The following is a 9,302-nucleotide window of genomic DNA, read 5'->3' on the forward strand; positions in this document are numbered from 1 at the left end:
ACACATACATGCATGTATACATGCATCTATATGGCTATACATGTGTGTACATGTGTGTTCATGTATGTGCACGTGTGCAGGTGTGAGCCCAGGCACAAGAGACTGTGAGGCTCCACCATCAAAATCTGCTCTCCCATGAGCTCACCAYGATCCGTGGTGGTGATTAACACTCGCATCGCTAAAAGTCCGACAAATGGGATAATTAACGAGCTAACAAACAAGCTGATTCCGTGAAACAGGATTGGGAGCAGCTGGAAGGATGGAGAGCCCTTTCCAAACACACAGACCTTCCTGAACTCAGCATTTCTAAGATTTTTATGATTTCCCCCTTCTGTTAAGATAACGATACGCAGTGATTTTTGCGGGCACTGTGCTTGTTGGCTCCTCACTCACCTGTCCTTGTTTTGGACAGCGAGGAGCTCCCTTGGSTGCTCTTCCCTCCCCATGTCCTGGTGACCTCAACTTTGCAGCCCTCTGGGTGTGACCATCCCACGGCTGGTTCTGCATCTCAAGGGCAATTCCTCTTTTTGTTTGCACTCCTCATTTATTTGCACTCCTCGTTTATTTGCGCTCGGTGGCAGCGAGACTCTTTAGCACTCAGATGCTGTTTGGGCATCGCAGAGTGACTGAGGTGGTAAATCACATCACTGCTGTCCCCTTGTCTGGTAAACAATCCCATAAATTCTTTAATCGTGTTTTTTTTGTATGGGGAATTACACCCAAACTGCACACGGAGCACCTGTCTGTGCCGCAGGGCTCAGGCTTTGGGCCACCTCCAGCTGGTGTTTGGCTCTTTCCAATGGCACCACGCGGTGTTCAGGAGCCAAACAAGAATATTTGTTCTTACATCGTTATTTTCAAAGCTCGTCCCATCGCTCCTTTGTATTTTCCTCCACTTATCCCCCCATTGGAGTGTTTTGGGAGTGTAAGGTAAATTCCTCAGAGCTACAGGTCCCTGCTGCCTCTCTCCTGGCTCACRGCCATTCTGTCATCCTTGGCTGGTGTGAAACCACCTCCAGGCTTTAACTATTAATATTTACATTTATTTATGATGTTTTGCTCAGTTCCTGGGGAARCCCCAGCCCTCCAAACACCAGAGGAAGTGTGGTTTTGCTTTTGCTCGGCCCACCAGACCCTGCCCTGGCAGATCCACAGCCCTGCTCCCACACTTTATTCTCCACGGAACAAACCCTGGATTTCTGAAACCATCACAGCTCAGTTTTGCCCCTCTGGGGAGTGAGGAGCACAGAAATTCCTCCTTTCCTGTTGCTGCCTGATAAGATCCTCTGCAAACAGTGAGTTGAGGCGCGTTTGTGGGAAATGTGGCTTTTGCAGAGCCTGCAGGGATGGATACCTTTATCAGCGTGGGTGAATGCCACGAGAGCACAGCCCAAGGCCGTGTCCAAAGCCTGGAGCGAACCCAATCAGCTCATGGGGGAGAGGCTGGAAAAGCTAATTACGCCGGGGGCTAATTGCATTCTCTGCCAGAAAGCGGAAGAGCCGCTCCCGGGGTCCGGCGGTGTCGCATCGGGGAGGCTGCGGGAGAGGGAGCTGGGAAGAGAGGAGAGCGGGGAAAAGAGGAGAGCGGGGAAGGTTTGGGGTTAGAGGTTGGCTCCACACAAAGGATCGAGCGGCTGGAAGCCGGTTCGACGCCGAGAGCCAATCGCTGCCGCGGCCCCGCGATAAAAGCGCTCGGAGCCGGCGCTGCGAGCGCGCAGGAAGCGGCTCCCGCTCCACGGCCGCGGCCTCTGCGGCGGGACACGGGCACCAGAACCACCCCCGGTACCGGGCACCGACCCGCCCAGCCCTGCGGAACATCCTGCTCCCATCCCTTTCACCCGCGGTGAGCCTGSGATCGCGGAGAACAAGGGGCTGCGAGACAATGATGGTCCCCAAAATGCGGGCGGATTTGGTTCCATCGCGGGGATTGCCGAGCGCGGGGGTGGGAGAGCTCGGGGGGAGCCAGATCCCGGTGGAAAGGGATGGAGAGGAGGGAGGAAGGCAAAGGGAGAGCTCCGGGGAGCGGCAGCGCCCGTCCGGAGCCGCCCCGAGGATGGGGGGTCACCGCCAGCCCCCCAAAACGGGGACGCTCCGGGAACTTTTGGGTTTTGGGAGGAGGCTCGGCCGAAGGGGTGGCGGGAGGCAGATTTGGGGGGGGGGTTCAGAAAAAGGGCCGGGGGCAGGCGGGGCGGGATCCCCGGGAGCGGTTCTGAGGAACGGAAAGGAATGGAAAGGAAAGGAATGGAACGGGGGGCGAGCACCCCGTGTGAGCCCCGGGGAGAGGGGCTGGGTGCCTGTGCCGCTTGGATCTGCTCCGGGAGTGCGAATTTGGGTGCGTATTTCGGGGCTCACCCTCCCCGTTCGGGCCGTAATTCCCTCTTTGTTGTGTGCTGCAGTCCRTGCCCGAGGGGGGCTGGACAGATCCATTTTATTAAGCTGATCGGAAAGAGCAGAGATGGAAGAAAAAAACCTGTTAGATCCCGACTCCCTTATCCCYCTCCGTTAATGCCTGCCAATTCCCGGTGGTGTCTCCTTCCGCCTGATCCAGGCTGGATTTAAACCTTTCCAGCGACAGGTCTTTCATCACTTCCCTGGGGAAGCTGTTGCATGACTGTGAGATTTAATAACAACACAAATGCCCTGAGCTCTGACATAACCCTTAACAGCCAGGGATCTCGCAGGGCTTCATAAAGCAGAGCACCTCGGTTTTCACTGAGGGGGGGCGGGGGGAGAAAAGGGAACAGAAAATGAAATTTATTTTTCCGCTGCTGTCACCCAAAATTAGCAGCAGATTTAGAAATCAAGCCCAGGTCTCCCGAATCCCAGTCTGGTGCTGTAACTACTGTGTTTTGAGCCAGCCTGATCTGTCTAATCCCCTTGGATCGCTTCAAACAAGCTAAGATACCTTGTAGATTATATTTATGATCAATTTTCTGCTGATTTTTTTTTTCGTGATGTGGGTTTCAGTTCTGGAAAAAAAAAAAAAAAACCTGATAATCCCGCCTTGAAAATTGGGCTTTGTCCACCAAAGACGCCGTGCRAGGGCTCTCACAGGGAAGACATCTGGTGCCTCAGCTGAGCTGTCGTGTGTTTAAGGCCAGGAGTAGCACATCTGCAGCATTATTAATGTAGATTACAAAATAATTGTGGGGCGATCAACTAAGCTTAGTCTGAAACAGAAAATTAGTCTGTTAATGTCTTTTTTAAAGCAAATTCCCATTTCCAAGGCAAAGGTCTRTCAAAATCAACCTCTGGGGCTTTGCAAAGTGGCTGGATGTGCCTTCAYTCTTACACATCTCAAAATTAGGTTCCTGACCTTTTTTTTTTTGGTCAGCAAAAACCCCACRAGACTTCTCATTAGGGAAGGGAATTCCTCTTCTGGTTTCCTTCAGTGGGTGACTTCTGTGAGCCTTCAACTGCTCCTCTGCTCCTGGAGGGTGATGGAGTTTTGCTTTTTTCTCACCCTCAACTCTTGCAGGGTCTTTGCCATGTCCCCCCAAGACGTGTCTGCTTTCCCCCTCCCATTTCTGTAATTTTTATCTGCCATCTGGGGGTGTTTTGGTGCTTACCTCGCTCTTAGCAAAAGCCCTGGGATGGAAAACATTAAATCTGGACAAAGGGATTATTGCAATATCGGTGTTAAGCACACTTCAGACGTGTTTTTCACCCCTCTGGTGTGCCCATAACCCTCTCCATATGGCCAGCTTAGGGTTTTTAGTAACAAGGTGCCTCAGCATCCTCTGTTTCTCTCCAGGGATTTCTTTTCCCATTGCTGTGCTGGAATTTTGTGGATTCCAGAAAACCAGATCCTCCATGGCACCTTGGATCCTAAAAGGGAGGATGGAGGTGAAGGCTGAAAATAGTCAGGGCAGCTCAAAAAAGAATGATTTTTTGAGAGATTTGACTGTCAATATGATTTTGGTGGTGTTTTTTTTTCCTACAGTCTGTGTTTGGACAACAAACAGCAGCTTTTGTAGGGTTTRTGTGGAGGCAGGGACCATGGAAAGGGTTGTGTTGTGTTTTTTTGGAGTGCCTGGAATTGGGCTCACTCCTGGCTGCATCTGCAGAAGGATTTTGTGGGGTTCTCTCGGGGTTCTCCTCGTGGAATCAGAGAATCCTTCAGGCTGGAGAAATCCTCTAAGATCACAGAGTCCAACCATTCCCCCAGCACTGCCCCCAAATTCCACATCCCCAGGGATTTTAAACCCCTCCACCATGGGAAATGCCAGTCCAAAGTCCAGGGAATAACAGATATTCCACGAGAAGAAATCAGCCAAGATAACACTGACAGGTTGTGTCAGAGGAAGGAGGAAATTACAGGCAATTACAGATCCGTTAATTGGAGTACAAGAAAAGGTTGGTTTCTAGAACAGGTTCTGGAAGAGTAATCAAAGACTTGTTGTTGGGAAGCAGAATAAAGTGCTGGGTGGTTTTAACACAGATCATGTCACGTTGGCTCAGTGTCTTCCTTGGATGTGATAAATGGTTTCTGAAACAACAGGGCCTCGTGATATGGTGCCCCAAGGAAAGGATTATTTTAGGTGGAGACAGGAAAAAATACAGGGAAAAGYGAGCAAAATGGAAGGAGGATGCTTGGATTCTTCTTCCACAAGGAGGGATTTGAGGACACATCAGGCCAGAGGTTTGCAGGGGTGCTGGAGTTTTGTATCAGAATAAAAAATTGTGAGATCTCCAAGGTTTATCAGTCCACCACAGTGGCTGTGGGAGCAGAGAACCCACAACATGAGGACAGGTTCAAAGGAATTTGCTTCTCCTGCTGGAAATTTGCTTTTCCTGCTGGGAAAAAAAAATGGGAAGGAATGTGGTCACTTTTTATGAATCCCACTGAGAGGCAAATATGATGGGAGAAGAGCTGGGAATGTGATGTCTGATCATAAATAGAAGCACATTGGTGTGGGAAACCAGGAGGTGATGCTTCCAGGTGGAGCCTGGTTTAGGGAGGAGATCAGGGTAGGAAAATGAGCTGCTTTTTGCCCTTTTTTCCCTGTTTGAGCAGGTTTATGTTGCAGAGGTTTATGTTCTGCACAGCTCCCAGCAAAGCATTTTGCTCTCATGTCCATCTGAACCTCTCATTTTGCTCTCATGTCCATCTCATGTCCAGCTGAACCTCTCAACCTGCCATTTTTTTCATCTGGCACAGCTGAGAATTCATCTCTGCTTGGAAAAGTCTCTCCTCATCCTCCCAGCAGGATTTCTGCTGTGTTCTCTGCTCTGAGCTCCCAGGGAGCAGATTCTCCCTTCGGATCATGGTTTTTAATGGATGCCATTAAGCACAGYCCAATCCTAGGAATGACCTACCTCAATTTCTGCTTCTGGAAAGCTGATAAATCCCAAAAGGATCTTTCTGGCCTCATGGAGAGGCAGGGGCAGGGACCATCCCATTCCCCGGGGTCCTGGTGCTTCCAGGGCTGAGCATCTCCTCCTCAGGAGAGATCAGCAAAAACCCCACGAGRCTTCTCATTAGGGAAGGGAATTCCTCATTCCTTTATCCCACCTTAGGGATGAAGGTGGGAGAGAGGAACAGATGGGTAGGGGCTTYCCTCGGGCTCCTGTGGGTTCCCCATTGTTCCCCTGACAAAGGCAGCCCTGTTCCACCCCACAACTATTCCTTGTCAGCATCCCTCAGCGTTTCTGCCGCGGATTTCCTGCCCGCTGGCAGCTTTTCAAGAGGCAGGACGTGAATGGAAAGGGGATTAGCAAGTTGGGAGGTGGCCACAGGGAGGTGGCTGCTGGCCATGGATGGGGACAGGGACACGTCCACTCTGCAGGAATCCCATGGGCAGGGTGGGGATGGCCCCAGAAGTGTCCAAATTCTCCTCCCTGGAATCTCCACCCCGTGCCAGGCCAGCAGGGAGCTGCTCTGTGTCCCCAGTGCCAGTGGTTGGCTCAAAGCCATGCAGGAGCCAAGATCTGGAGTTAAATTGAGGGATTTTTGAGTGGGAGCTGCTGCCCCTGGGCTCGCTCCTTATCCTACTGCTGCTCCTGGCTCTGGGGTGGTGCTGTTTGGGGCTGCTTTGTTTGATCCTGTGACACCCCAAAGCTTTTGTACCCCGCTTTGTTTGATCCTGTGACACCCCAAAGCTTTTGCACCACACTTTGTTTGATCCCATGACACCCCAAAGCTTTTGCACCACGCTTTGTTTGATCCTGTGACACCCCAAAGCTGCAGAAATTTGGCCTGGGGAGCTGGGTGATGCCCAGGTTTTGGAGAAAGCTCTTCCAGCTCCTGCTCAGCTCCTCCCCACCAACTGAGAGGGATGGAGGCCGTGGAGCTGGAGGGTCAGCATCATCCTGTGTGTGGGTTTGGGATTTATCACTGATCCTACACACAATCTCAGGGACAGCCATCCCTACAGCACCAGCTCAGCCCCTGAATTCCTGGGGAAAAGCCTGACAGCCTCTCTGACGTGTCTGTGCCTCRCTGTGCCCTGGGGACACCCCAAATCCCCCGAGGATGGAAGGGAAAGGGGCCCGGATCCCCCTGTGCTTTCGGGAAATCCTCCTGGCCTGGAGCGGTGATTCCTGCAGCAAAAAAAACCCTTCCTGGGGCTGTGATGGGAACCATCTGGAGAGAGGGGAGAGAGGGGCTGCTCCACTCGGCAGGCGCTGCTTCCCTGTGCTGGACAGCCGGGGAGACCTGCACTGGGAATGGGGATGGGAATGGGAATGGGAATGGAACGGGAATGGGAACGGGAATGGGAATGGGAATGGGAATGGAACGGGAATGGGAATGGGAATGGGAATGGGAATGGGAATGGAACGGGAATGGGAATGGAATGGGAATGGGAATGGAACGGGAATGGGAATGGGCTGGGAACGGGAATGGAATGGGAATGGGAATGGAATGGGAATGGGCTGAGAATCGAATGGGAACGGGAACGGGAATGGAATGGGAACGGGCTGGGAATAGGCTTCGACTGGGAACGGACTGGGAACAGGCTGGGAATGGGAACAGAACGGGACCGGGAACGGGCTGGGAACGGAATGGGAATGGGCTGGGAGCTGGACTGGGATCGGGATTGGGACGGGACTGGGGGCAGCATTGGGGTCAGCACTGCAAYCGGCTCTGGGGCCAGCTCTGGGATCAGCACTGGGCCAGGTCTGGGGCCAGCTCTGGGATCGGCTCTGGGATCAGCTCTGGGATCACCCCGTGTGGCCCCTCTGGAGAGGGGAAAGGGGAAAGGCTCCCCATGCCCATCCTGGCCATGGGAAATGTGCCCCTTTGGAGGCAGGTTTTGCTCAGGGAATTGCCTTGAGGGACCACCCCAGATGTTCCCTGTCCCTCAGTGACCCCCAGGGTCCGGCAGGAAGGCAAGAGGGGATCAGGAGGGTGTTGGGGGAAAGAGGTTTGGAGCAGTCAGATCYGGTGATTACAGTGCCACTGTCCACTATGGGGACATGGCCAGTGCCAGTGTCACCATGGGATGTGGCTAGTGCCAGCGTCCATCATGGTGACATGGCCAGTCCCAGTGTCACCGTAGGGTCACGGCCAGTGCCAGTGTCCATTGTGGGGATGTGGCCAGTCCCAGTGTCACCATAGGGTCATGGCCAGTGTCAGTGTCCACTATGGGGTCGTGGCCTTGGCTCTGTGTCTTTGTACCAGGCCCCCACTGCTCCCCCAAACCCAGTGTGCCCCGAAGACTCTGTGTAAAACATAAATATCATTATCTTTATTAATAATTCAACCATTAAAAAAAATGACTCAACAATTAGTGTATTTCAGCAACAAATAAGAAAGAAAAAATTCCCCCCCCCAAAAAAAAAAAAAACCAAAAAGAGAAGAATTTTAACCCACAACACTCTGTCACAGCACTGTGGCACCGTGTCCTTTGTCACCACCTGTGTCACCTCTTCTGGGGCTCCAGTCTCAACCTGTGCCCTGGGGACAGGCAGTGACAGCAGCTGGGAACCCTCSTGTGGTTTTGGTTCCCTTATCTCCTCCTCACACCCTTCCCCTTYGAGATTGCAGCTTTTGCCTCCTGCCAGGGCAGGAAGGAGCTTTAGCAACTCCTGCTCCCATCCTGGAGGGGATTCTGGCTCAAAACAGCGGCTGGGAGAGCAAAAAATGGGGCTGAGAGAGGGTACGTGCGTGGAGGGCAGGGGGATGGATGGAAAACATCCCATGGGGTGGGAAAAGAGGGGTGGAATTGAAGGGAAAGGGAGATGGGGGCAGGAGAAGCAAAGAAATAAATAGGGGAGCAGGAATGGTGCTGATGAGAGAAGCTCTGGGTGGTTTTTGGGGTTGAAGGGACATTAAAGATCATCTCATTTCAACCCCTCTGTGGGCTTGACACATTTCTCTAGCCTGGGTTATGGAGAAGGGCAAGAGGGAGGTGATGGAGAGTTTGGAAAAACTGAGGAAAAGAAGGTGGCTGGGCTGGGGGAGGAAAATGAGCTGTAAGGAAAGGGAAGGGAAACTGGGGAAGGACAAATGTTTGTGGCAAAGGCTGGGGTGAGGGTGAAAAGCAGGTGAAAAGGGGGAGGGTTGTGTTTAAATGTGTGTGTGGGGTGGGGACACCGGGTTTTTTGGGTCCCTCGTGTTCCCTTTTGGGCTGTAGGACCTGACAGACCTCGGGGATTTTGTGAAGACAAAATCCTTTTCCAAGGAACTGGGGGCAGGGAGAGGCTGTGGGGTTGGGATTTGGCCCCCAGCAGATGTTGGGCTCGGCAGCAGCTGCCTGTGAACAGGAAATAGCAACGAAAACCACAGAGAACGGGAAATGATTTGGGTAAAACAGAGCCCGGTTTGACACTGTGGAAGGTTTGCAAACAGAGCTGTGAGGAGCACCTCAGCTCACCCACCAGTGCCCAGGATTTGGGGCAAAACTCTCCCAATTCTCAAAGCAGCCACGAATTTTGGGTGTTCTGTGGGTGTGACACAAGCCTGGTGTCAGCTGCTGGGGGTTTGGCTGACAAAGAGCCCCCCAAAACCCAGGAAATGTTTGTAAAATGTGAGGAGATGCCCCCACTGTGAGCCCTCCACCCTGACATTTCCTTGCCCTGGGGTTTTCTTGGGGTTTGCCCCAGTCCTTGGGCAGCAGGAAGGGTTTTGGGGTGACAACACGAGGCCAAGAGGGTTCAGTAGGACAGGAAAGCAGCCCCAGGAAGAGGTGAGAGGTGGGTGCTGTTTTTCCAGCCCCAAACTCATCCCCTCAGTGYTCCTTCACCCTCTCTGCTCCTCCCTTGGCACCCTTCACTCAACCCCACATCTCTGTCCTGTGTTTGCAAACCAGGGCTGATTTCTCACGGGTTTTTTGAAGGTACAGTGCACTGGGGAAAAC

This window comes from Malurus melanocephalus, unplaced genomic scaffold (assembly GCF_030028575.1).
Source record: "Malurus melanocephalus ecotype Western Australia unplaced genomic scaffold, MMel_1.1 scaffold_496, whole genome shotgun sequence".
Taxonomy (NCBI): domain Eukaryota; kingdom Metazoa; phylum Chordata; class Aves; order Passeriformes; family Maluridae; genus Malurus; species Malurus melanocephalus.